Source organism: Macaca thibetana, chromosome 14, assembly GCF_024542745.1.
Source record: "Macaca thibetana thibetana isolate TM-01 chromosome 14, ASM2454274v1, whole genome shotgun sequence".
NCBI lineage: Eukaryota > Metazoa > Chordata > Mammalia > Primates > Cercopithecidae > Macaca > Macaca thibetana.
The window spans coordinates 100,530,669-100,556,038 of record NC_065591.1 but is presented as its reverse complement, the minus strand read 5'-3'; the positions used below and the strand labels follow the sequence as shown (position 1 = coordinate 100,556,038).

At 38.9% G+C, this 25,370-nt stretch overlaps 1 protein-coding gene across 2 annotated transcripts in view; it reads right to left on the bottom strand.

Moving 5' to 3' along the window:
* The window catches only part of DDX10 (DEAD-box helicase 10), a 342,707-nt gene that overhangs the window by 275,134 nt on the left and 42,203 nt on the right, over positions 1 to 25,370 (bottom strand). The window contains exon 1 of one of the 2 annotated variants that reach the window (XM_050758690.1): positions 11,155 to 11,169. The exons of the other annotated variant lie outside the window; for it this stretch is intronic. The gene's annotated coding sequence lies outside the window, so the exon portion shown is untranslated. Of the gene's footprint in view, positions 1 to 11,154; positions 11,170 to 25,370 lie in introns of those variants that run through there. 2 annotated transcript variants of the gene reach the window in all.

Genomic DNA, 25,370 nt, shown 5'->3' with positions numbered 1-25,370 from the left:
CTTTAAGGGGTGTTCACACATTTACTCCAGGTTCAACTTTGCGAAGCGTTCCTGAGTGTGTGTGTACCCACGTACAAACTGAATGAAAATTTTGACCCTCGTTTTGCACATTTCGGACCAACGAGTCAAAAGATTTGCCCAAAAGTAAACAGCTAATAACCTCTGATTTCCATCCACGGCGTTTGTACTTCCTCAGGAATAAAAATAAATATTCTACATTCTTCTAATGCCCCTCTAGGTTTTCCTTTTCCTCTGGACCCCTCAGACTCTAGCTGCAACAGCAAGGAAACTGGAACGGAATCAAACTGAATTTACCTTAAAATGCTATTATGGAGACAAAATGATAACTAACGTAAAGAAGTAGGTAATAGAGGCCGGGCACAGTGGCTCACACCTGTAATTCCAGCAATTTGGGAGGTCGAGATGACTGGATCACCTGAGGTCAGGAGTTCGAGACTAGCCTGGCCAATATGGTGAAACCTTGTCTCTACTAAAAATATAAAAATTAGCCAGGCATCGTGGCATACACCTATAATCCCAGCTGCTCTGGAGACTGAGGCAGGAGAATCGCTTGAACCCTGGGGCGGAGGTTATAGTGAGCCAGGATCACCCCACTTCACTACAGCCTGGGCCAAAGAGTGAAACTCCATCAAAAAAAAAAAAAAGGAGGTAATAGAAAAGTTATTGCAAGTTGGCCATTTAAGTGAACTGGCTTTCAATGAATTGAGTTTTTTTGACACATTTACCTACAGCCTCCAGGAAAACACCAGATGGGGTGGGAGAGCTCAGTTGTGGCAAAGGAAATTGGAAAATTGAGTTCAAAGTTCACAGGCAGAATTTTGGGCCCTCAAATTCCCTTTCCAACCCCACATATCCAGATCACTACTCTCAACTCTATGTCCATCCTCCAAACAGGGCATGGCTTACCGGAAGGGAGTGAGGACAGGAGGTGAACTAGTGAATTTCCACACTCAGGGACACTAGATGTGGTAGAAAGTAAAGCTCAATAAGGAGCGATTATATAAAAGTATATATACATCCTCAAAAAATTAAAAACAGAACTCTACACCAGCATTTTCACTTCTGGGTGTGTGTAGCCAAAATAAAAGAAAGCAGGGTCTCAGATATTTGCACACCGTGTTCACCACAGCACTATTCACAATCGCTAAAAGATGGAAGCAGCCCAAGTGTCTGTCAACTGATAAATGAGTAAACAAAACATAATAAATACATAAAATGGAATATTATTCAGCCTTCAAAAAGAAGGAATTTCTGACACATGTCACAACGTGGATAAACCTTAAGAATATTAAGCTAAGTGAAATAAGCCAGTCACAAAAGGACAAATACTATATATGGTTCTATTTACGTGAGGTACTTAGAGTTGTCAAAATGATAGAGAGAGAAAGTAGAATGGTGGTTGCCAGGGACTCAGGGAGAGGCCAATGCGGGGGTTACTGTTTAATCAGTACAGAGTTCCAGTTTGGCAAGATGAAAAGAGTTCTGCCAATTGGTTGCACAACAATGAGAATGTATTTAATGCAACTGAATTGTATACTTACAAATGGCTAAAGTGATAAATTTTATGTGATGCGTACTTTACTACATATGTATACCACATATGCATACTCACAGAACAATAAGGCCCTCAGCTATAACTCACTTTTTTCCTAAAACTGTAGGAATCAGGCATGTATGCACCCCAGGCAAGAAACTGGAAGGTTCAACTCTAGGAAAACTGAATGCCCAAGAGAAAGATCTCAATATAATAACCTCTAGGAAGCAGGCATGGTGGCTCACAGCTATAATCTCAGCACTTTCCAAGGCCAAGGTGGGAGGATTGCTTGAGCCTGGAAGATCAAGACCAGCCTGGGCAACATAGTGAGACCTTGTCGGTACCAAAATTCAAAAAAATTAGCGAAGCTCGGTGGCACACACCTTAGTCCCAGAAACTAGGGGGCCGAGGCAGGAAGATCACTTGAGCCTACAGAAGTCAAGGCTGCAGTGAGTCCTGATACTGCCACTGCACTCCAGCCTGGGTGACAGAGCCAGACTCTGCCTCAAAAAAAAAAAAAAGAGTAAAAGAAAAAAGACATTTTGGCAGTTGTCAAATAAATGGCAAGTCACTAACCACCCCCTTGCTCTTTAGTGAAACTTATCAGTTAATAAGCCCTCCATTCACTCATTTCTAATCAGCCTTATTCTTAAATGCGAGAGAATAACCAAAGACCAACAAATATTTTAGGAAATCCTTTAACTTAAAAGTTTTAAGCCAAAACTAGTAAATAATGCAGAAAGCAAAATAAGCCTTCAAAAAAATCGTTATCAATATTCTTAGCAAAATAAAGCCTCATATCCAAGAAATAAGAACAGGGAATACTCAGAGAACAAAACAAAATTCTTCATAGAAGTCATTTTGTGTGTTACATAAATCAAATTGTTAACATAAAATAGTGGAAAATTCAAATTTTAGTCACAAGAACTCAATATCACATTCCAAAGTCATTAGGATTTAATAATTTGTGATGAAAATAGTTAATATATTGATCACTTAAAATGACAGCTTTATGATGGTTTCTATGCTTAGTTGCTCCAATACCTTGTTTTCTGTAGAACTGACTCCTAGATAGGCTTCCAATTGTGATACTGAGGACATTAAATATGTTTTAACACGTTTTAAGACTCTATATTCTCCACTGCCAACCAATATTCACAAAGATCCTAAAGAACTTAAAAAAAAAAAAATTTGGAAATGTGCCTGGTAACTACTGCTATTAATACAAATAGAGGCAATACTCCAGTAGCGGAGGGAGGGTCCATACTAAAATTTAGGGAGAAAATGTAATATTTGGGCAGGCGTAGTGAGTTATGCTTGTAATCCCAGCACTTTGGGAGGCAAAGGCAGGTGGATCACCTGAGGTCAGGAGTTCAAGACCACCAGCCTGGCCAACATAGTGAAACCCCGTCTCTACTAAAAATACAAAAATTAGCCACGTGTGATGGCACGTGCCTGTAATCCTAGCTACACAGGAGGCTGAGGCAAGAAAATCGCTTGAACCCGAGAAGTGGAGGTTGCAGTGAGCCGAGATCGCACCATTGCACTCCAGCCTGGGCGACAAGAGAGAGACTCCATCTCAAAAAAAAAAAAAAAAGTAATACTTGTAGTTCATCATACATTGATACCCCATCTAATATTATCCATCGCTTAGTTTCTATTTGTAAGTTTGCAACAGTTTATCATCATAATTATTCAAATTGCATGTCTCAAAAACTCTGAAAAGATCATTACATTCTTTCAGTACTTTAAAACTTTTTTAAAAGATTATCTGATTTAGCAAGATAATAATGGTAGTGATGAGCACAATCATTGCCCGGATCTCAGTTTATAAAGACCATTTTTTTCCACTCAAATGATCTAGAGCTCTTTGAAGAAACAGCTAATTCCAGGGCTGACACAAAGAAAGTACAAGATAACCTGGAATATCTTGAAGTGCCAGAAAATAAAGAAATGCTCAAAGAATTATGGAATGGAAGGCACAGTTCTATTTCTTGACCTAGGTGATAGGTATGAGGATATATGCCTAATAATAGTTCAGTAGATTCTACACTTGTTTTACGTAGCTTTTTATAGTGGAAAAAATAAAACAGAATATGTAACCCCAAAATATGCCTCTTTGATAAAAAATTATTTTTTAGCTAAAGACAATTAAGAAGCAACAAACACAGGAAGAGCTCTTCCTATCCTCCCACTTTGCTTAAACAGAGGATATAAATTGCCCTTTACTGGAAACAATTCTAGTTGTCATAGCAGCCCAGAGACAGCACCAGAGGAATCTGCAAACTAATCTTACTCCATTAGTTTCTTTGCATACATTTACCTTCCACGGTTTCCCACATTTGGAAGCCCAAAACTGTTTTCCTTTTTCCTGTCATTTCTCTACAAGTGCATTGTCCTTTGTTGAAGCTGTTATATAAGCCAGAGTTCTCAGCCACTGCTTTGAGTTACTTTCCATTAAAGTTACTCTCATGTGATGTACACTGCACACATTAATAAACTTGTTCATTTTGCTCTTTTTAATCTGTCTTTTGTCACTGGGTTCTGTTCTAACTACAATTTTATGAGGTTCAAAGAAAAATTATATTCCCCCCCCCCGCCAATAATAGGAAAATAAGGCCTCATATCCAAGAAGTAAGAACAGGGAATACTCAGAGAACAAAACAAAATTCTTCATAAAAGTCATTTTGTTTGCTATATAAATCAAATTGTTAATATAAAATAGTGGAAAATTCAAATTTTAGTCACAAGAACTCTATATCACATTCCAAAGTCATTAGGTGTATTTTTTTTAATAAAAATGATTTAAAATATAAAATGTTTACAACAAAAAGTCATGCCAAATTGGTACTGAGCAAATACATTTAAATATTGATGTTTTCAAAAATATAACTTTGACTAGCATTTTACATATTATCTAGACAATTTATCTGTTAAAATATCAATAATTTATAAAAGAACATTGTTTACTGCCTCTAATTGAGTATTAGTAGCAGGATAGCCTCAACTGGACTTCTATATCATGTATTTTACAAGGGTTTCAAAATTAACCTGAGTAAATGTCCGTTTCAATGTTTCAACAATGTTCCAACAGCTAAAAGGTAATTGTATAATTCTTGGATTATACAAAATTTTCAATAGTTTAAAAGCCGTCAGGCGGTGGCTCACACCTGTAATCCCAACACTTTGGGAGGCTAAGGCAGAAGGATTGTTCAGGCCAGGAGTTCAAGAGCTGCCTGAGCTCTTGAACTCCTGGCCTGAACCCATCTCTACAAAAAAATTTAAAAATTAGGCCAGGCGTGGTGGCTCACACCTGTAATCCCAGCAGTTTGGGAGGCCAAGGCAGGTGGATCATCTGAGGTCGGGAGTTCGAGAACAGCCTGACCAACATGGAGAAACCCTGTCTCTACTAAAAATACAAAATTAGCTGGGCATGATGGCACATGCCTGTAATCCCAGCTACTTGTGAGGCTGAGGCAGGAGAATAGCTTGAACTCGGGAGGCGGAGGTTGCGTTGAGCCATGATTGCGCCATTCTACTCCAGGCTGGGCAACAGGAGTGAAACTCCATCTCAAAAACAAAAAAGAATTTTAAAAAATTTGCCAGGTGTGGTGATGCACACCTGTAGTCTTAGCTACTCAGGAGGCTAAGGTGAGAGGATCACTTGAGCTGAGAAGTTCAAGGTTATAGTGAGCTATGATAGAACTACTGCACTCCAGCCTGGGTGACAGAGGGAAACGCTGTCTCAAAAGAAAGTTTACAAAAAGAGTTTCACCTTTTTTTTTTTTTTTTTTTACCATGAAGTTTAAAGAATGCACAACGAGTATGGAGTGCTCTGTAATACTTGTTGGAAATCTTCCTGTCGAAATCAATGTTTTCTTTATGTACATAAATTGTGGTACTGTCATATCTCTGACCTTCACATTTTTAATAGTAATTATATTATTATTATTACCAGAACCAGATTTCAGTTTCCTAGATATCAATGAACAAGAAGGGACTTTATTTTTTTAAGGGAAGATTATTTTCAGTTTGCCATAACATCCTTTACCTCAAAACTGTAGCATTTCAAACTTCAGTCAGGTTATTTCTTTTCACTGTCACAATTTTTACGCTGCTGTAAGAAACTTTTTTGGCATTTACTTTGAATTCAGGCTTTGGTTAATCTCTTACTGCTTTTACTTTTATGGAGAAGTAACTGAACCAAGATGGTGGTGACATGCTTTCAAGACGTTACAAGAACAGAAATACATGGTACCAGATCAAAAGATCTCCTTCCCCTCACATTATTTTGGTTTCTAGTCTGTGTTTATAAGTAATCTATTAAATATGCAGATCAGATGATTCCACAGTTATGTCATCTGCTAGCAAAATCTATATTCACATATAGAAATACAGGATTTTAGAAGTCTATAAATCTAACACAATTGTTATTTGTTCTATCTGGGATCTATACATGTTGTAACTAAAGTAACTGGACAATATTTAGAATTCTTGCTTTATTTAAATAATAAAATGATTTTATTCAATATGATAGTGTTAACTATTTGGTTTTATATTTTATCTTCTAAATATAAACTCTATTTCACAGCACCAATAACTACACATACTATACTTTTCAAATCAGCTTTTATCTTTGAATACTTAACACTTTGCTGATGTGCTTTTTCATTTTCTTTATGGTTTCTAAGAAGAGGTAATATATGCCAGTCTTTTCATCCATTTGCATAATAGCGTTGATATTTTTCATCTCCAGACAGTTTTTAATAAAGGCAGACTCCTTCAAGGTACAATCAAGTAACCAGAATCTAGTAACTTTTTCCTGTTTGAAAAAGTTTGTGTTTAAAAGCTTCCAAAAGCTTCCACCTGTGCTCTTCTTTTTAAAGAGTTTTCTTTTTTCTTTTTCTTTTCTTTTTTTTTTGCTTGTGATAGTTTCCAACAAGAATGACCCATGTTTTAACATTCAGGTTACCTGGCCATATACCCAAACTGAGAAAATGTTATACAAATGTATATCCTATTTATTTCTCTTCTAATTTTTGTTTAAATTAATCTCTTGTGGTTGACATGAAGGTAAAAAGTAAATTCCCATCCTGCTCTCAATTCTATGTTCTAATGAAACTAGTATCTTTCTCTTTTTTTCCTCAGCATTATCTACATTTGTGTTGAAAAAAATATATTCAATTATCTCAAGAATATTATTTTGTTCCTCTATAATGGCTTGCTTTTTTCTGTTTTCTGATTCTATTAATGTTTAAATTTTTTTTCTGATGTCTAGTAAGAAATTATATAATAGCTTAGTATTTTATCTCAGAATTTATACAGATTTAAAGCACTATAAATGAAAAAAAGCTGTCAAATTTTAACAGTGATTTTTCACTGCTTCACTGTGAGCATAGAAAGCTTTTAAAAAATAGTACTTCCCGAACCTTAGCCAAAAATATTCCAATTCTGTAAGTACGAAATAAGAACCAGGCAATTCTGTTTCATAGGGACCTCTAGTCTAGTAAATTATAATTAATCATAATAATTGAAGCTGATTATAATTAATTATGTAATTTGAATCAGTTCAAGATGAATACCACCAAAATTAAGCCATAATAAAACTATGAAAATTAACATCCAGAGGGAAAATAGCAATAAATAAAGTTTCCACATGCCATTGAGTCATCGTTGCTGTTGTTGTTGTTGTTGTTTGAGATAGGGCCTCACCCAGGCAGGAGTGCAGTGACACAATCAGGGCTCACTGAAGCCTTGAACTCCTGGGCTCAAACCATCCTCCCGCCTCAGTCCCCCGAGGAGCTGGGACCACGGGCACATGCCACCATGCGTGGCTAATTTTTTATATTTTTAGTAGAGACAGAGTTTTGCCATGGTACCCAGGCTGGTCTCGAACTCCTGGACTCACGCGATCTGCCTACTTCAGCCTTCCAAAGTTCTGGGATTACAGGTGTCAGCCACTGCACCCTGCCTGCCCTTGATTCATATTTGAACCCTAGATAATTATAAGATGCTTAATAAAATCAGCTCTACTCATCAATGTTATCAATAAATACAACTTACTGTGGCACTCACACATAAGGATTACTGAGATGCTTAACAAAACCATCTCTACTCATCAATGTTGTCAATAAAAATTACTGTGGTTATCACACATAAGGATTCTCATACTGTGGTTCACTAGTAAAAATACTTGAAGACTCATGCCCTAATCACTTGTCTAAGATAAACTTAATTTCTACCACTATTTACACTTAGTGAGAAATTGGAACTTCTAGATAGTTATTTTTGGTCTGTCACGGGCCAGCAGGTGGCAGGGTAGGATTAAGTGCTAGCTTTCCCTTGGGATTGGACTGAATTTGGCCTGGGTTTTTATAGTCACTCAGTAATTTGGTGTACTGGTAAGTTTGTCTGCCTTATTAAAACACTGAGTTTTCAAGACATGCTTTATTTACAATTAATACTCCCAAAATTCTATTTTTAATTCATTCTTCCAACGATTCTTTTTAATTAACAGGAAGTAATTGCTAACATTTGTTGAGCACCTAATAAGTGCTATTTCTAACTTCATTACATACATTCTCTCTAAACCTCACACAACTCATTTTCCAGATGAGAAAACTGAAGGCAAGAAAGATTAAATAATATGCCCAGGGTCATATGTGACCTAATACTTGGTATCATTGGTATTCTCTCCCAGTTTGTGGCACCGCAAAACATGTAATTTAGATTTATTTCATCATGGAAAGACTTCCAACTCTCCTGTTCTAAAAAGAATTAGGATCTTCATAAATAGCAGTTTATTGTCTACTAAGGCCAATCTTACAGAGTTCAGTTATTCGAGTTAACCTTGAATCTAATTGTTCACTGCCTATGTACAATTTCCATATATTTCTCTGTCTTACACAGTGTTAAAGCAAACTAAATATGGCCTGAGAAGGACTCTGTATTTCTATATTTGAGTTCTTGTGGACGAACTGTAACCTAGTTTTATAGGCAGACAAGATCGAAAATCTAATTTAGGAGTATGCACCTGTAACAGTAACTGAGTCTTGGCCAATCACGCATAGACTCCTAAGTGTTCAAACTGTGTTCAAATAAGGCAAACACCAACCTGTAACCAATTCAGCTGTTTCTGTGCCCCACTTCTGATTTCTGTATGTCACTTCCCTTTTTTAAATCTATAAATTTGTTCTGACCACGAGGCATCCCCGGAGTCTCTCTGAATCTGCTGTGATTCTGGGGGCTGCCCAACTTGCAAAGCATTCATTGCTCAATTAAACTCCTTTCAATTTAATTCAGCTGAAGTTTTTCTTTTTCTTTTTCATTCTTTCTTTTTTTTTTTTTTTTTTTTTTTTGAGACAAAGTCGCTCTGCTCACTCTGTCGCCCAGGCTGGAGTGCAGTGGCACGATCTTGGCTCACTGCAACATCTGCCTCCTGGGTCCAAGCAATTTTCCTCCCTCAGTCTCCCCAGTAGCTGGGATTACAGGTGCCCGCCACCAATCACAGCTAAGTTTTGTATTTTTAGTAGAGACAGGGTTTTGCTATGTTGGCCAGGCTGGTCTCAAATTCCTGACCTCAAGTGATCTGCCCACCTCGGCCTCCCGAAGTGCTGGGATTACACGCATGAGCCACCGTGCCTGACCAAGTTTTTCTTTTAACCAATTGATTCAATAAGAAAATCTTTACTAAAAGATTTCCAGTTTCAGCTCTAACAAGTAAAGAGCTTGAATGTTGTCACTCCCATTTTTACAATAAGAAAAATCTGGACAAAGTGAAAATCAATGACTTTTCTTGAACCCACCAGAGAACTGAGTTTTCAGGGCAAACTGCTACACTGAAATCTGGAGGGAAAGGTTAACTTAGAGACTTACAGCTGGAATCTGCCCTTCAAGAGAAGAAGTTGCTGAAACCATAAACTGGTAGGAACACTTACATGGTGCTTTTGATGAATTGCTGGAGGCTGAGTACAGACTAGCATGAGAGTGGGGGCCTGTCCCACCAAATTCTCAAGGTAAAGATCTAAGAAAGTTGCTCTTATGGCTCTGGTAGGGATGAAGGGTAAAGTAATTGTGAAATAGGCCCAAAGCACTCTCCATATCAAAGGAAGTCCTGCTCTCCAGGGAAAGCAACTTCACCAGAGCCTTGTGCCAGAGTCACAAGGAAAGGGCTTTCTTCTCACTCCAGCCCCTGTCTTCCCATCTCACCTATGGCAGAGGGAAAGTTACATAAGAAGAAATACTTATGAAGGTCACAGGCCAGACACGTAGACCCAGTGAAAGATAGAGATTGGGAAGATTATAAACAGCTCCCTCTCCTCTATGTCTCACCACCACTCCAGCAAGGCTCCACTATACTCATATATTATAATAAAATAATATTATATATATTAGTACTAATTTTCTTTAGAGACAGAATCTTACTCTGTCACCCAGGCTGGAGTGCAGTGGCCCAATCTCAGCTCACTGCAACCTCCACTTCCCGGGTTCAAACGATTTTCATGCCTCAGCCTCCCTAGCAGCTGGGGATTACAGATACATGCCACCATGCCCAGCTTTTTTGTTTTGTTTTGTTTTGTTTTGTATTTTTAATAGAGACAGGGTTTTACCATGTTGGCCAGGCTGGTCTCGAACTCCTTGCCTCAAGTGATCTGCCCACGTTGACCTCCCAAAGTGCTGGGATTACAAGCATGAGCCACCATGCTCCAACTTACTGTACTATAATAGTAGTGAAGTATAACTTAAAAAGCTGCAAGACGCAGACCTTTTCTAAAGAGAAGAACTTAGGGAAGCCCAAAATCAACAGAAGAGACAAAGCTGAGAACACTAGAGGAATTTGAAGCCTCTGGAATCTACAGCTACAGCAAACATTAAACAAAGCTCAACTCCAGCAAGATTAACATCAATCCTCACACATTTACTGTAGAGCTTTCAACAAAAAAATTCAAGGCATGTCAAAAGATATTACAAGAAATGTCTGAAGAGATAAGACAAGCATCAGAACCAGACTCATGTGAAAAAAATGTTGGAATTATGAGACAGGGACTTTAAAATAACTATGGCCAATATGTTAAAGACTTTAATGGGGGAAAAAAAGACAATATGCAAGAACAGGTGAAGAAGATAAGCAGAGAAATTGAAATGTCAGATACCAAAAATACTGTAACAGAAATAAAGAAAGCCTTTGTTGGGCTTGCCAGTGTACTTGACACTGTCAAGTCAAGTTAAGAATGTATTAACTTGAAGACAGATCAATACAAACTTCCCGAGCTGGACTGAATAGAGAAAAAAAGAGGAAAATCTGCAGAGGCCAAGTACTGTCAAAAATATAACTTATGTATAATTGGAATACCAGAAAGAGAAGAAAGAGAGAAGGGAACGGAAGCAATATTTGAAGCAATAATGACTACAAACTTTCCAAAATTAATGACAGACTCCAAACTACACATCATAGAAGTCCAGAGAACACCAAGCAGAATAAATACCAAAAACCAACAAAGCAAACAAACACACTACATGTAGGTACATGATATTTAAACTACAGAAAATTACAGACAAATTAAATCTCGAAAGAGGTCAGAGGAAATATTAAAACGTACCTATTGAGGAACAAGGCTAAGAATGACAGCTTCTCATCAGAGACCTGATAAGCACAAAGAAAATGGAGTGAAATACTTAAAATGTGATATTAAAAACGCACATGCACACGCACACACACACACCTCTTAAAACTCAGTGATAAGAAACCAAACCCAATATGAAAATGGGCAAATCAGGAGTTTGAGAGACCAGCTTGGGCAACAATCGAGACCCCATCTCTACTAAAAAGTAAAATTTAAAAATTAGCCCAGTGTGGTGATATGTGCCTATAGTCCCGACTACTCAAGAGGTTGAGGAGGATTCCTTGAGCCCAGGAAGTCAAAGCTACAGTGAGCCATGATGACATCACTGCACTCCAGCCTGGGCTACAGAGCAAGACCCTGTTTCAAAAGTAAAAATAAAATAAAAATAATAAATAAAATTAAAATGAGCAAAAGGTGTTCACAGACACCTCATGAAAGGAGACATACAGATACCAAAAAGCATATGAAAAGATGCCCAAACTATTAATCATTAAGGAATTGCGAATTAAAACAACAATGAGATTCTACAGTACACCTATTAGAATGGCCAAAATTCAGAACACTGACACCACCAAAGACTTCATATTGGGTGAGATGTTTAAGTTTGCCCTCATTTTTCTGTTTTATAGCAAAAGGTACATTTCTTTTTTAAACTTTTCTTCAACATCTTTATTCTTTCTTTTTTTTTTTTTCTTTCTTTTTTTTTTTTTAGACTTTAAATTCTGGGATACATGTGCAGAACATGCAGGTTTATTACACAGGTATACACGTGCCATGGTGGTTTGCTGCACTCATCGACCCGTCACCTACATTAGGTATTTCTCCTAATGCTATCCCTCCACTAGCCCCCAACCTACCGACAGGCTCCAGCAAAAGGTACATTTCTAACATTCAAGTGAATTGGTGCAATGTGTATATTAAGCTTTTTTGTTTGTTTTTGGTTTTTGGTAGAGACGAGAGTCTCCTCACGTTGCCCAGGCTGGTCACAAACAATCCTCCCACCTCAGCCTCACAAAGTACTAGAATTACAGGCATGAGCAATGACTTCTGGCCTAAATCAAGATATTAATATTATCAATTAAAACTGTCATTTATGCAGCTTATATATATATATATTTTTTTTTTAATAAAGACAAGGTCTCACTCTGTTGCCCAGACTGGAGTGAAGTAGTGCAATCATGGCTCACTGCAGCCTCGATCTCCTGGGCTCAAGTGATCCTCCCACCTCAGCCTCCTGAGCTGCTAGGACCACAGGTGTGCATTACCATGCATGTCTAATTTAAAAAAAAAAAAATTGTAAATACAGGGTCTCACTATGTTGCCTAAGCTTGTCTCTTTTTTTCTTTTTCTTTTCCTTTTTTTTGTAGAGACAGGGTCTCTCTATGTTGCCTGGGCTGGTCTTAAACTCGTGACCTCAAACAATCCTTCCACCTCAGCCTCCCAAAGTGCTGGGATTGCAGGCATGAGCCACCATGCCTGGCTTTTATTTTATTTGGTAAAAAGAAGCCAGTGTAGCTGATGCATTGGTTCAGGGCCTATAGGCTGTGAGATGCCTACACACCTGTGTCTAGGTAGGAGGTTGCCAGCAAAGGTTTTTCAACTATCTCCTTTTCTCAGTGCTTCTCCTCCCTTCAAGACTGCATTCCCAGAAAAGAGGGAACTGAAAAAAGGAGATGGGAAGCATAGACAGGGAAAAGAAAGCAAGGGAAGAGTCAAGTTGGTAGAGCTGCATGCTCTCTTCAAACTCTTGTGTATTATCCTGTCTACGATGGAGGAGGCGCAAACTCAACTCCTCAGCTGCCTTGGTTCTAAGGAAGGTCCTAAGGTAGCATTCAGGGCAAGGGAAACAGCTGTGTATGGAAGCATCAGCTTTCTATTGCTTCTGTATTCTCAATCTCAGCAGAGAGAGGAAAGTTGCCCTTTCACATTCCCCTCCTCTCTCAACGAAGCAAAGCAAAACAAAACTTTTTTTTTTTTTGAGACAGAGTCTCACTCTGTGGCCCAGGCTGGAGTGCAGTGACGTGATCTCCGCTCACTGCAAGCTCCGCCTCCCGGGTTCATGCACTTCTCCTGCCTCAGCCTCCCGAGTAGCTGGGACTACAGGCACCCGCCACCACACCTGGTTAATTTTTTTCTATTTTCAGTAGAGACGGCGTTTCACCGTGTTAGCCAGGATGGTCTCGATCTCCTGACCTCGTGATCCGCCCGCCTTGGGGTCCCAAAGTGTTGGGATTACAGGCGTGAGCCACAGCGCCCCGCCAATTCTTTGTAACTTAATCAGGATCACGTGGGTCCGGGAGGTTGCGGTTGCAGTGAGTTATGATGGTGCCACTGCACTACAGCCTGGGTGACCAAGCAAAAACCTGGATCATGTCAGTGCACTGCAGCCTGGGCGGCAGAGAGAGACTGTCTAAAAAAAAAAAAAAAAAATCTGAGTATGTACCACCTGTAGTACAAGTGTACAGAATGGCTCCCACTCATGTACACTTTGTCACCACAAGGAATAGTAGAATAGTCTAGAGGATGAACTAGCTTCTGCCACTAGAAATCTATACCCAAGATACTCTCATTGGTGGAAGAGATCAACCACAGGAAATGTTAAGAGTGTATCCAAGGTGCTTTCCTAGGAGTTAGAGACTAGTATAATTTCATTTGACAGTTGACCTGAGTTAATGTTCTGCTCTTTTGTTCAATGTTTGCAAGACCTTGGCTAAGCACTTAACTTCTTTGTATCTCATAGGAATCAAAGAAATTACTGAGCAGTGCAGACATGCAAACTTATGCCATCATGCATCTTTGCATTTGGAATGAGTCCTTTTCCTATGCAGATTATAAAACATTTAGTCTCAGAGATCCTATGAGAGTATTATTATCTTGAGGCATTTAGTGTAATTTACTGATGTACATGCAAATTCTCATACAGATGTTTAAAATAAATGTTTCATTTTAGAAGAGTTTTAGTTATACAGAATTTTTGTAAAGATAGCACACACAGTTCCTATATGCCCCACAGTTTCCTGTATTATTAATATCTAATGGTATATTTGTCACAATTACTGAATCCGTATTGATGTCTTATTTATTAACTGAAGCGAGGACTTGATTTGAATTTCTTCAATGTATGCCTAATGCCTAATGTTGCAGAATCCCATCTAGCATATCACATTTTATTCAGTTGTCATGTCTTCCTATGTTCCTTTGTCTATAACAGTATCTCACTATTTTTTTTTTTTTTTTTTTTTTTTTTTTTGAGTCAGTGTCTTGCTTTGTCACCCAGGCTGGAGTATAGTGTGTAATCACTCCAGCCTTGACCACCTGTGCTCAAGAGATACTGCCACCTCAGCCTCTTGAGTTTCTGGAAACACAGGTGTATGCCACCATGCCTGGCTAATTCTTTTATATTTTATTTGTATAGACAGGATTTCCCTATGTTGTCAAGGCCGGCCTCAAACTCCTAGGCTCAAGCAATCCTCCCACCTTGGCCTCTCAAAGTCCTGGAATCACAGGCGTGAACCACTGTGCCCAGCCCTTTCCTTGTTTTTGATGACCTTGGCAGTTTTGAGGAGTACTGGTTAAATATTTAGTAGACTATCCTTTGATTAAGATTTTTCTGGGCCAGGTACGGTGGCTCACGCCTGTAATCCTAGCACTTTGGGAGGCCAAGGCGGGCGGATCACGAGGTCAGGAGATCAAGACCATCCTGGCTAACACGGTGAAACCCCGTCTCTACTAAAAATGCAAAAAATTAACCGGGTGTGGCGGTGGGCGCCTGTAGTCCCAGCTACTTGGGAGGCTGAGGCAGGAGAATGGTGTGAACCCTGGAGGTGGAGCCTGCAGTGAGTGGAGATCACGCCACTGTACTCCAAACTGGGCGAGAGAGGGAGACTCCATCTCAAAAAAAAAAAAAAAAGATTTTTCTGCCATTTTCTCATGATTGGACTGGGATAATGTGGTTTGGGGAGAAAGATCAAAGAGGTAAAGTCATTTTTATCACATCATTTCAAGTCATTTTCACATCATCATATCAGCATGACTTATCACGGTTGATATTGATCTGGGCTCCTTGGCTGAGGTAGCCTTTATTAGGTTTCTTCACTGTAAAGTTACTCTTTTTTTCTTTCTTTCCGTACTGTACTCTTTGCAAGGAAGTTACTATATTCAGCCCAGATTTAAGGAGCAGAGAGTTACACCCCATCTCATTAAGGGTGTCTATATAAATTATTTAAAATTCTGCTGCCATTTATTTATATCAGAATGGATCCATGGATATTTATTTTTGTCCTTTGAGTTACTAGCCAATAATAGTGATTGATTTTGTTACTCGAGTTTTTTCCAGCTCTAATTATTGGGAGCTCCTTCAGTTGACTCTTTCAGTTGAACCCCATCATTATGGGGTTTTTTCTTTTGCATTTCAAGAACTTACTTCCTGACCCTACAAGATGTTCCAGGGTCATTTTCCTGGTGCACTCCTATGTAACTGTCAATGAAATATAGGCCCTGGGGGAAGAAGAATCCATGTAGATCAAAAAGAGCTTGTCAAATTTAGGAAGCAAGATATGAAATTATTTAAGGATTAAAAATTAACAGAAAGGTAACCTTCCTAATATCACTTTAACTGATAAAGCCTTTGCTACGAACTGCCTCAGCCTGGACACAAACCATTTATGACTGGAATCGAGCTAATATGTTCAAGTTAGAAAGTCAACAATTCCAAAGTGGAATTGGAACACTCTAATTCCACTATTTTAGTTATTTTAAAATATACAATATATTATTATTAACTATAGTCATCCTATTGTGCTACAAAATACTAGATCTTATGCATTTTATCTAACATATTTTTGTATCCATTAAACATCCCCACTTTATCTCCCTCTCCCTATTAGTCTTCCCAGCCTGTGGAACCCATCATTCTATTCACTGCCTTCATGTGATCAAATTTTTTATCTCCCATATATGAGTGAGAACATGTGATATTTGTATTTTTGTGCCTGGCTTGTTTCTCTTAACAAAAATAGCCTCCAGTTCCATCCATGTTATTGCAAATGACAAGATTTTATTCTTTTTTATGGATGAATAATACTCCATTGTGTATTTATACCAGATTTTCTTTATCTATTCATCTATTGATGGACACTTAAGCTGATTCCATACCTTGGTTATTTTGAATAGTGCTGCAAATAAACACAGAAGTGTAGATATCTCTTTGATATACTGATTTCCTTTCTTTTAGATATATACGCAGCAGTGAGATTGCTGGATCATATGGTAGCTCCATTTTAGTTTTTTGAGGAGCCTCCTGCTGTTCCCCACAGTGCCTGTACTACATTCCCACCAATAGTGTATAAGTGTTCCCCTTTCTCCACATCCTTGCCAGCATCCGTTATTGCCTGTCTTTTGGATAAAAGCCATCTTAACTGGGTGAGGTGATATCTCATTGTGGTTTTAAATTTGCATTTCTCTGATGATCGATGATGTTGAGCATTTTTCATATACCCATATACCTGTTGGCCATTCATATGTCTTCTTTTTTTTTTTTTGAGACGGAGTCTCGCTTTGTCGCCCAGGCTGGAGTGCAGTGGCCGGATCTCAGCTCACTGCAAGCTCCGCCTCCCGGGTTTACGCCATTCTCCTGCCTCAGCCTCCCGAGTAGCTGGGACTACAGGCGCCTGCCACCTTGCCCAACTAGTTTTTTGTATTTTTAGTAGAGACGGGGTTTCACCATATTAGCCAGGATGGTCTCGATCTCCTGACCTCGTGATCCGCCCGTCTCGGCCTCCCAAAGTGCTGGGATTACAGGCTTGAGCCACCGCGCCCGGCCTCATATGTCTTCTTTAGAGAAATGTCTGTTCAGATCTTTTGCCCATTTTTCAATCAGATTATTTGATTATTTATTGTTGAGTTCTTTGAGCTCCTTATATATTCTGATTACTAATCTCTTGTCAGATGGGTAATTTGCAAACATTTTTTCAATTCAATGGGTTGTCTCTTCATTTTGTTGATTGTTTTCTTTGCTCTACAGAAGCTTTTTAGCTTGATGTGATCTCATCTGTTCATTTTTGCTTTGGTTGCCTGTGGTCTTTGAGGTCTTTGAGGTCTTACTCAAAAAATGTTTGCCCATACCAATATCCTGAAGTGTTTACCCAATATTTTCTTCTAGTAGCTTCATAGTTTCAGGTCTTACATTTAAGTTTTGAATTCATTTGGATTTGATTTTTGTATATGGCAAGAGATCAGGGTCTAGTTTCATTTTTCTGCATGTGGATATCCAGTTTTCCCAGTACCATTTATTAAAGACACTGTCCCTTCTCCAGTGGATGTTCTTGGTACCTTCGTCAGAAATGAGTTCACTGTAAATGCACGAATTTATTTCAGGGTTCTCTATTCTGTCCCATTGGTCTATGTGTCTGTTTTGATGCCAGTACTGTGCTCTTTTGGTTACTATAGCTTTGTAGTATAATCTGTAGTCAGGTAATGTAATGTCTCCAATTTTGTTCTTTTTGCTCAGGATTGCTTTGACCATTCTGAGTCTTTTATCGTTCCATATGAGTTTTAGGATTATTTTTTCTATTTCTGTGAAGCATGTCATTAATATTTTTATAGAGATTATATTTTTATAATGATTGAATCTGTGGATTTCTTTGGGTAGTATGGGTATTTTAACAATATTAATTCTTCCAATCCATGAACATGGATATCTTTTCAGTTTTTTGAGTCCTCTTTATTTCATCAATTTTTTTTGTTTTGTTTTGTTTTTGTGTTTTGTTTTGTTTTGAGACAGAGTCTCGCTCAGTCACCGAGGCTGGAGTGCAATGGCATGATCTCAGCTCACTGCAACCTCCACCTCCCAGGTCCAAGCAATTCTCCTGCCTCAGACTCCCAAGCAGCTGGGATTACATACGCCTGCCACCGCTAATTTTTTGTATTTTTAGTAGAGAAGGGGTTTCACCATGTTAGCCAGGCTGATCTCGAACTCCTGACTTCAGGTGACCCACCAGCCTCAGCCTTCCAAAGCGTTGGGATTACAGGCATGAGCCACCACACCCAGCCTCATCAATGTTTTATAGTTTCATTGTAGAGAGCTTTCAGTTCCTTGGTTAAGTTATTTCCTAGGTATTTTATATTCTTTGTAGGTGTTGTAAATGGGATTTTTTTTTTTTTTTGGTTTCTTTTTCATATTGTTCACAGTTGACATACAGAAATGCTACTGATTTTTCTATGTTGATTTTGTATCCTGCAACCTTACTGAATTTATCAGTTCTAATAGCTTTTTGGCAGAGTCTTTAGATTTTTCTAAATATAAGATAATATCACTTGCAAACAAGCATAATTTGGCTTCTTCCTTTCCAATTTCAATGCCTTTTATTCCTTTCTCTTGTCTAATTGCTCCAGCTAGGACTTCCAGTGCTAGGTTGAATAACAGTAGTCAACATGGGCATCCTTGTTTTGTTCCAGATCTTAGAGGAAAGGCTTGCTGCTTTTCCCCATTCAGTATGATACTAACTTTGGTTATGTCATATACAGCTTTTATCATGTTGAGATATGTTCCTTCTAGGCCCGGTTTTTTGAGATTTTATCACAAAAGAATGTTGAATTTTATTGAATGCTTTTTCATCACCAACTGAAAATGACCGTATGTTTTTGTCCTTCATTCTATTGCTGTAATGTATCAAGTTTATGGATTTGCATAGGTTGACCCATTTTTGCATTTCTACAATGATTCCCACTTGATTATGATTAATTATCTTTTCATTTTTTATTTTTTTTTTTGAGACAGGGTCTCACTCTGTCACCCAGGCTAGAGTGCAGTAGCATGATCTCAGCTTACTGCAGCCTCAACTTGTCAGGCTCAAGCTATCCTCCCACCTCATCCTCCTGAGTAGCTGGAACTACAAGTGCCTACCATCACTCCTGGCTAATTTTTTGTATTTTTAGTGGAGAATGGGTTTCACCAAGTTGCCCAGGCTAGTCTTGAAAGCCTGGGCCTGAACAATATACCCACCTTAGCTCCCCAAAGTGCTGGGATTACAGGCGAGACCCACCGCACCTGGCCCAAATTATCTTCTTAATGCGTTGTTGAGTTTGGTTTGCCAGTTTTTTTGTTGAGGGTTTTTGCATCTATGTTTATCAGAAATGTTGGCCTATAGTTTTATTTAATTTTTTTTTAGAGATAAGATCTCACTCTGTTACCAAGCTGGAGTGTGGTGATGCAATCATAGCTCACCGCATCCTTGAACTCCTGGGCTCAAGTGATTGATCTGATTTTTATTGTCTTCTACTAATGTTGGGTTTGTTTTGCTGTTGCTTTTCTAGTTTTTTAAGATGCATCATTGGTTGTTTATTTGAAGTTTTTCTACTTTTCTGATATAGAACTTTATTGCTATAAACTTCCCTCTTAGTACTACAATACTTTTGCATATCCCATAGGTTTTGGTATATTATGTTTCTGTTTTTATTTGTTTCAAGAAATTTTTAAATTTCTTTCTTAATTTCTTCATTGACTCAATGGTCACTCAGGAGCATATTTTTTAATTTCCATGTGTTTGTATCGTTTCCAAAGTTCTTCTGCTTATTAATTCCTAGTTCTATTCCATTGTGATCAGAAAAGATACTCAATATGATTTCAATATTTTTGAATTTTTAAAGACTTGTTTTGTGGCCTAATATATGTTCTATACCTGAGAATGTTCCATGTGCTGAGGAGAATGTGTATTCTTTAGCTGTTGGATGGAATGTCCTGTAAATGTCTATTAGCTCCATTTGGTCTGTACTGCAGACTAAGTTCAATGTTTCTTCATGGATTTTCTGTCTAAAAGACCTGTCCAATGCTGAAAATGTGATGTTGAGGCCTCCAACTACTATTGTATTGGGTTCTATCTCTCTCTTTAACTCTAATAATATTTGCATTATATATCTAGGTGCTTCAGTGTTGGATGTAGGTATATTTACAATTGTTATAGTCTCTTGCAGAACTGACCCCTTTATCACAATATAATGACCTTCTTTGTCTCTTTTTACAGTTTTTATCTTGAAATCCATTTTTTATCTGATATAAGTATAGCTACTCCTGCCTCCTGCTCCTTTTTTCTTTTGTTTTGTTTTGTTTTGTTTTTGGATACAGGGTCTCCCTCTGTTACCCAGGCTGGGGTGCAGCGATGTGATCATAGCTCACTGTAATCTCAAATCTCAAACTCCTGAACTCAAGTGATCTTCTTACCTCAGCCTCCCAAGTAGCTAGGACTGCAGGTGCACGCCACCACACTCAGCTAATTTTTAAATTTTTGTAGAGATGAGGACCTTGCTATGTTGCCCAACTGGTCTTGAACTCCTGGCCTCAAGCAATTCTCCCACCTCAGCTTCCCAAAGTGCTGGGATTACAGGTTTGAGTCACCATGCCTGGCTCTTGCTCTTTTTTTGTTTTCATTTGCATGGAATATCTTTTTCCATTTCTTTATTTTCAGTCTATGTGTGTCTTTATAGGTGACATAGGTTTCTTGTAGGCAGCATAAACTTGGATCCTTTTTTTTTTTTAATCCATTTAGCCACTGTGTCTTTCGACTGGAGAATTTAGTCCAATTACGTTAAATGTTATTACTCACGGATAAGATTTACTACTGCCATTTTGTTATTTGTTTGCTGGTTGTTTTGTTGGTCCTCTCTTTCTTCCTTCATTCCTTCCCATTTTCCTTTGTATAAAAGTGGTTTTCTCTGAAGTATGTTTCAATTTCTTTTGAAAAAATTTTTGGGTATCTGTTGTAGATTTTTGATCTGTAGTTACCATAAAGCTTGCAAATAACATCTTGTAATCAATTATTTTAAACTGATGACAACTCTATTTACAAAAAAAAGAAAAATCTAAAAATCTCTACCTTTTAACTCCATCCTTTTCCCTTTTTGACTTTTTGTTTTTTCTATTTGTATATTTTAATACTATGTATCTATCAAAAAGTTGTTGTAGTTATTATTTTTGATAGGTCTTTTAGTCTTCCTACTCAAGATATGAGTGGTTTACACACCACAATTACAATGTTAGAGCACTCTGTGTCTGTCTGTGTACTTACTACTAGTAGTGAGTTTTACACCTTTAGGTAGTTTCTTATTATTCATTAATGTCCTTTTCTTTCAGACTGAGAAACTCTTTGGCATTTCTTGTAGGACAGGTCTGGTGTTGACCAAATTCCCCAGTTTTTTTTGTTTGTTTGTTTGTTTGTTTGTTTGTTTGTTTGAGGCGGAGTCTCGCTCTGTCACCCAGGCTGGAGTGCAGTGGTGCGATCTCGGCTCACTGCAAGCTCCGCCTCCCGGGTTCACGCCATTCTCCTGCCTCAGCCTCCCGAGTAGCTGGGACTACAGGCGCCGCCACCACGCCCGGCTAATTTTTTTTGTATTTTTAGTGGAGATGGGGTTTCATTGTGTTAGCCAGGATGGTCTCGATCTCCTGACCTCGTGATCCGCCCGTCTCGGCCTCCCAAAGTGCTGGGATTACAGGCTTGAGCCACCGCGCCCGGCCCCCCCAGTTTTTGTTTGTCTGGAAAAGTCTTTATTTCTCCTTCATGTTTGAAGGACATTTTTGCTGGATATAATAGTCTATGATGGAATTTTTTTTTTCCTTCAGTACTTTGAATATGTCATTTCACTTTCTCCAGGCCTGAAAACTTTCCACTGAGAAATATGCTGTCAGACATATTGGAGTTCCTATATAAATTATTTGTTATTTTTCTCTTGCTGCTTTTTAGAATCCTTTTCTTATCCTTTACCTTTGAGAGTGTACTAAATGCCTTGAGATAGTCTTATTTAGATTGAATCTTCTCTCTGTTCTATGACCTTCCTGTACCTGGATATTGGTATTTCTCTAGGTTTAAAAGGTTTTCTGTTATTATTTGTTTGAATACACTTTCTACCTCGGTATCTCTCTTTACTTCCACTAAGACCGATAACTCTTAGATTTGCCTTTTTGAGGCCATGTTCTAGATCTTGAAGGTGTGCTTCATTCTTTTTTATTTTTTTCTCCTCTATGTGTTTTCATATAGCCTGTTTCAAGCTCACCAATTCTTCCTGATCAATTCTGCTGTTGAGAGACTCTCATGCATTTTTCAGTTTGTCAACTGAATTTTTCAGCTCCTGAATTTCTGCTTGATTTTTTAAATTATTTCATTCTCTTTGTTAAATTTGTTCAATGGAATTCTGAATTCCTTATATGTGTTATCTTGAAGTTCACTGAGCTTTGTCAAGACAGCTATTTTGAATTCTGTTTGAAAGATCACATACCTCTATCATGCCAGTATTGGTGACTGGTGGCTTATTTAGTTCATTTGGTGAAGTCATGTTTTCCTGGATGTTCTTGATGCTTGTAAGTGTTCATTAATGTCTGGCCATTGAAGAGTTAGGTATTTACTCCAGTCTTAGCAGCCTGGGCTTATCTGTGCCTGTTCTTGGGAAGGCTTTCCACATATTCAAAAGGAATTTATTATTGTGATCTAAGCCTGTGGTCACTGCAGCCATATCAGCACCAGGAGGCGCCTTAAGCACAGTAGCACTGCAACTGCTGCAGACTCCTAGAAGCACTGCCTTGATGGGCTTGGGTAAAATAAGGTATAATCCCTGGTTTACCAGGCAAAGACTTTTGCTTTCTTTCCTCTTTTTCCCCAATCAGGAATCTCTCTTTGCTCTGTGCTGCCTGGATTTGGGGAGAGGTGACACAAGCATTCCCTTGGCCACCACAGCTGGCACTGTATTGGGTGACACCTGAAGCCAGTACAGTGCTGAGTCTCACCCAAGGCCCTTGGGACTACTGCCTGGCAAATGCTGATGTTTGTTTTTCAAGGTCCTAGGGCTCTTTAGTCAGCAGGTGGTGAATTCTGCCAGGATTCTTCCTTTTCTGGCCCAGGCTGGGTCTAAAAATGCCGTCACGTCATCGTAGCTAAGGTTTCAAACTAGGGGCCTCAGGAATCTGCACGATGCTTCATTTTACTGTGGCTGAGCTGGAACCCAAGTTGCAAGATAAAGTCCTCTATACTCTTTCCTCTCCTTTCTCCAAGTAGAGGAACCTCTCCTCAAGCCGCACCATCTGGAGTAAGGGGAGGAATAAGGCAGGCACTACCTTGGCCACCACAACTGTTGCCTCACTGGGTCACATGAATCCCAAGTCTATTGGCTCTGAGCCTAGCCCAGCACTGTGGTTTGCCCAAGGGCTACAGTCCTTGTGACCTGACTGCCTCCCAAATTTATTCTGGGCCTCAGCCACCGGTGGCGGAGCTGGACGGGAACTCAGGATACTACAGCTGGGGCAGAGGACTCCCCTTTGGTCTAGAAAATCTCTCCTTGGGTGCCAGCGGAATTCTTCTCTGTGTTGTTTTCCACTGTGACAGGCAGCAAAGTCCCATACTCACTTTGCTCTCCCTCCCACAAGAGCACAAGTTCTCTCCCCATGCTCAGTGTAGTACTACTGCCAGGGGATCGAGGAGGGTGGTATAGGTAATGCGAGGCTGTCCCTCCTATCCTCTTCAATTCCTCTTTCCTTGATATAATGTTAAAACCAGGTACTGCCTTATGAAGGTGCTTTCTTACATGAATAGTTGTTCATTTGCTGGAGGGTTCTATCTGACCACCTTGCTCTGCCTCCTCCCCCCATATTCACCTTTAGAAATAATTGACTTTTTGCCGGGCGCGGTGGCTCAAGCCTGTAATCCCAGCATTTTGGGAGGCCGAGACAGGCGGATCACGAGGTCAGGAGATCGAGACCATCCTGGCTAACACGGTGAAACCTCGTCTCTACTAAAAAATACAAAAAACTAGTTGGGCGAGGTGGTGGGCGCCTGTAGTCCCAACTACTCGGGAGACTGAGGCAGGAGAATGGTGTAAACCCGGGAGGCGGAGCTTGCAGTGAGCTGAGATCCGGCCACTGCACTCCAGCCTCGGCGACAGAGCGAGACTGCGTCTCAAAAAATAAATAAATAAAAATAAATAAATAAATAAATAAAAATAATTGACTTTTTAACACACTTTTGGAACAAATATTTTGGTAAGGAAAGCGTCTTTAATAAATTGATAGTGTAATACATTCGGTGTCACCGTGAAACTTCCTGGAGTATGTTACAGATTAAAAACACAGCAGAATTATAACCAGATATAGTGATTGAATGAATGCAAAATGATAATGGTTTTATATTTCCATATTATCAAGTGAAAAAGATGAATGTCCAGTCATACCTTCATTAATTGTTAAAATATTTGGAGTAATGTATATTTAGAAGAACAAATGAAAAGAAAGCTAGGTAGTTCCCACTAGGTTATTTAGGTAGATACATTATTCTTCAAAAATATAGCAAGTAAATTGAAAGCATTTCTTGCTTGGTTATCTATATATATATGTGTAGTGCTTCTGCCAGACCATTTAGCTGGCAAAGTCTTGTTCAGCACAAACACAAATCATTCATGGAAAAAACAAGCCAATTTGTTTGTATGCTAGAAGCCACTATCTCCCATGCTGATCTGGAAACAGAAAATGGTTTCAAAATTCTATCAGCAATAACAATCTAGTGTGTAATAACAAACATTCAGTAGATAGCAGAAGATACGGTTAATTGCTATCACATTTTGTTTTTGTTGGTTGGTTGGTTGGTTGGTTGGTTGGTTGGTTGGTTGGTTGGTTTTAGAGACTGGGTCTCACTCTGTCATCCAGGCTGGAGAACAACGGCATGATCATAGTTTACTTGAACTCCTGGGCTCAAGCGATCCTCCCATCTCAGTTTCCCAAGTAGCTGGGACTACAGGCACATGCCACTACAGCCAGCTAATTTTTTAATTTATTTTTGTAGAGTCAGGGTCTTGCTATGTTGCCCAGGTTGGTCTCAAACTCCTGGCTTCAAGCAGTCCTCCCACCTTGACCTCCCAAAGTACTGGGATGAATAGGCATGAGCCACCATGCCCAGCTGTTAATGCTATATTTGAAATTCTACTTGTACTTCTTATTATGTTCAAATTATATCTTGAATTTAAAAATTTAAGTAACTAGAAACCTTGTAGTCATCAAGGAAAGCAATGCAGTAACAGAGGAGAAAATGATTTCTGGAAGCATGTGGTTTTCTAAATATGCAGATATTTACCACTGCAGGCCATAATACAGCTATGCATATTTTATTATTAACAAAGTATGCAGTGTATGCCTATAAACATTCACTTGGTATTTCCCAAGC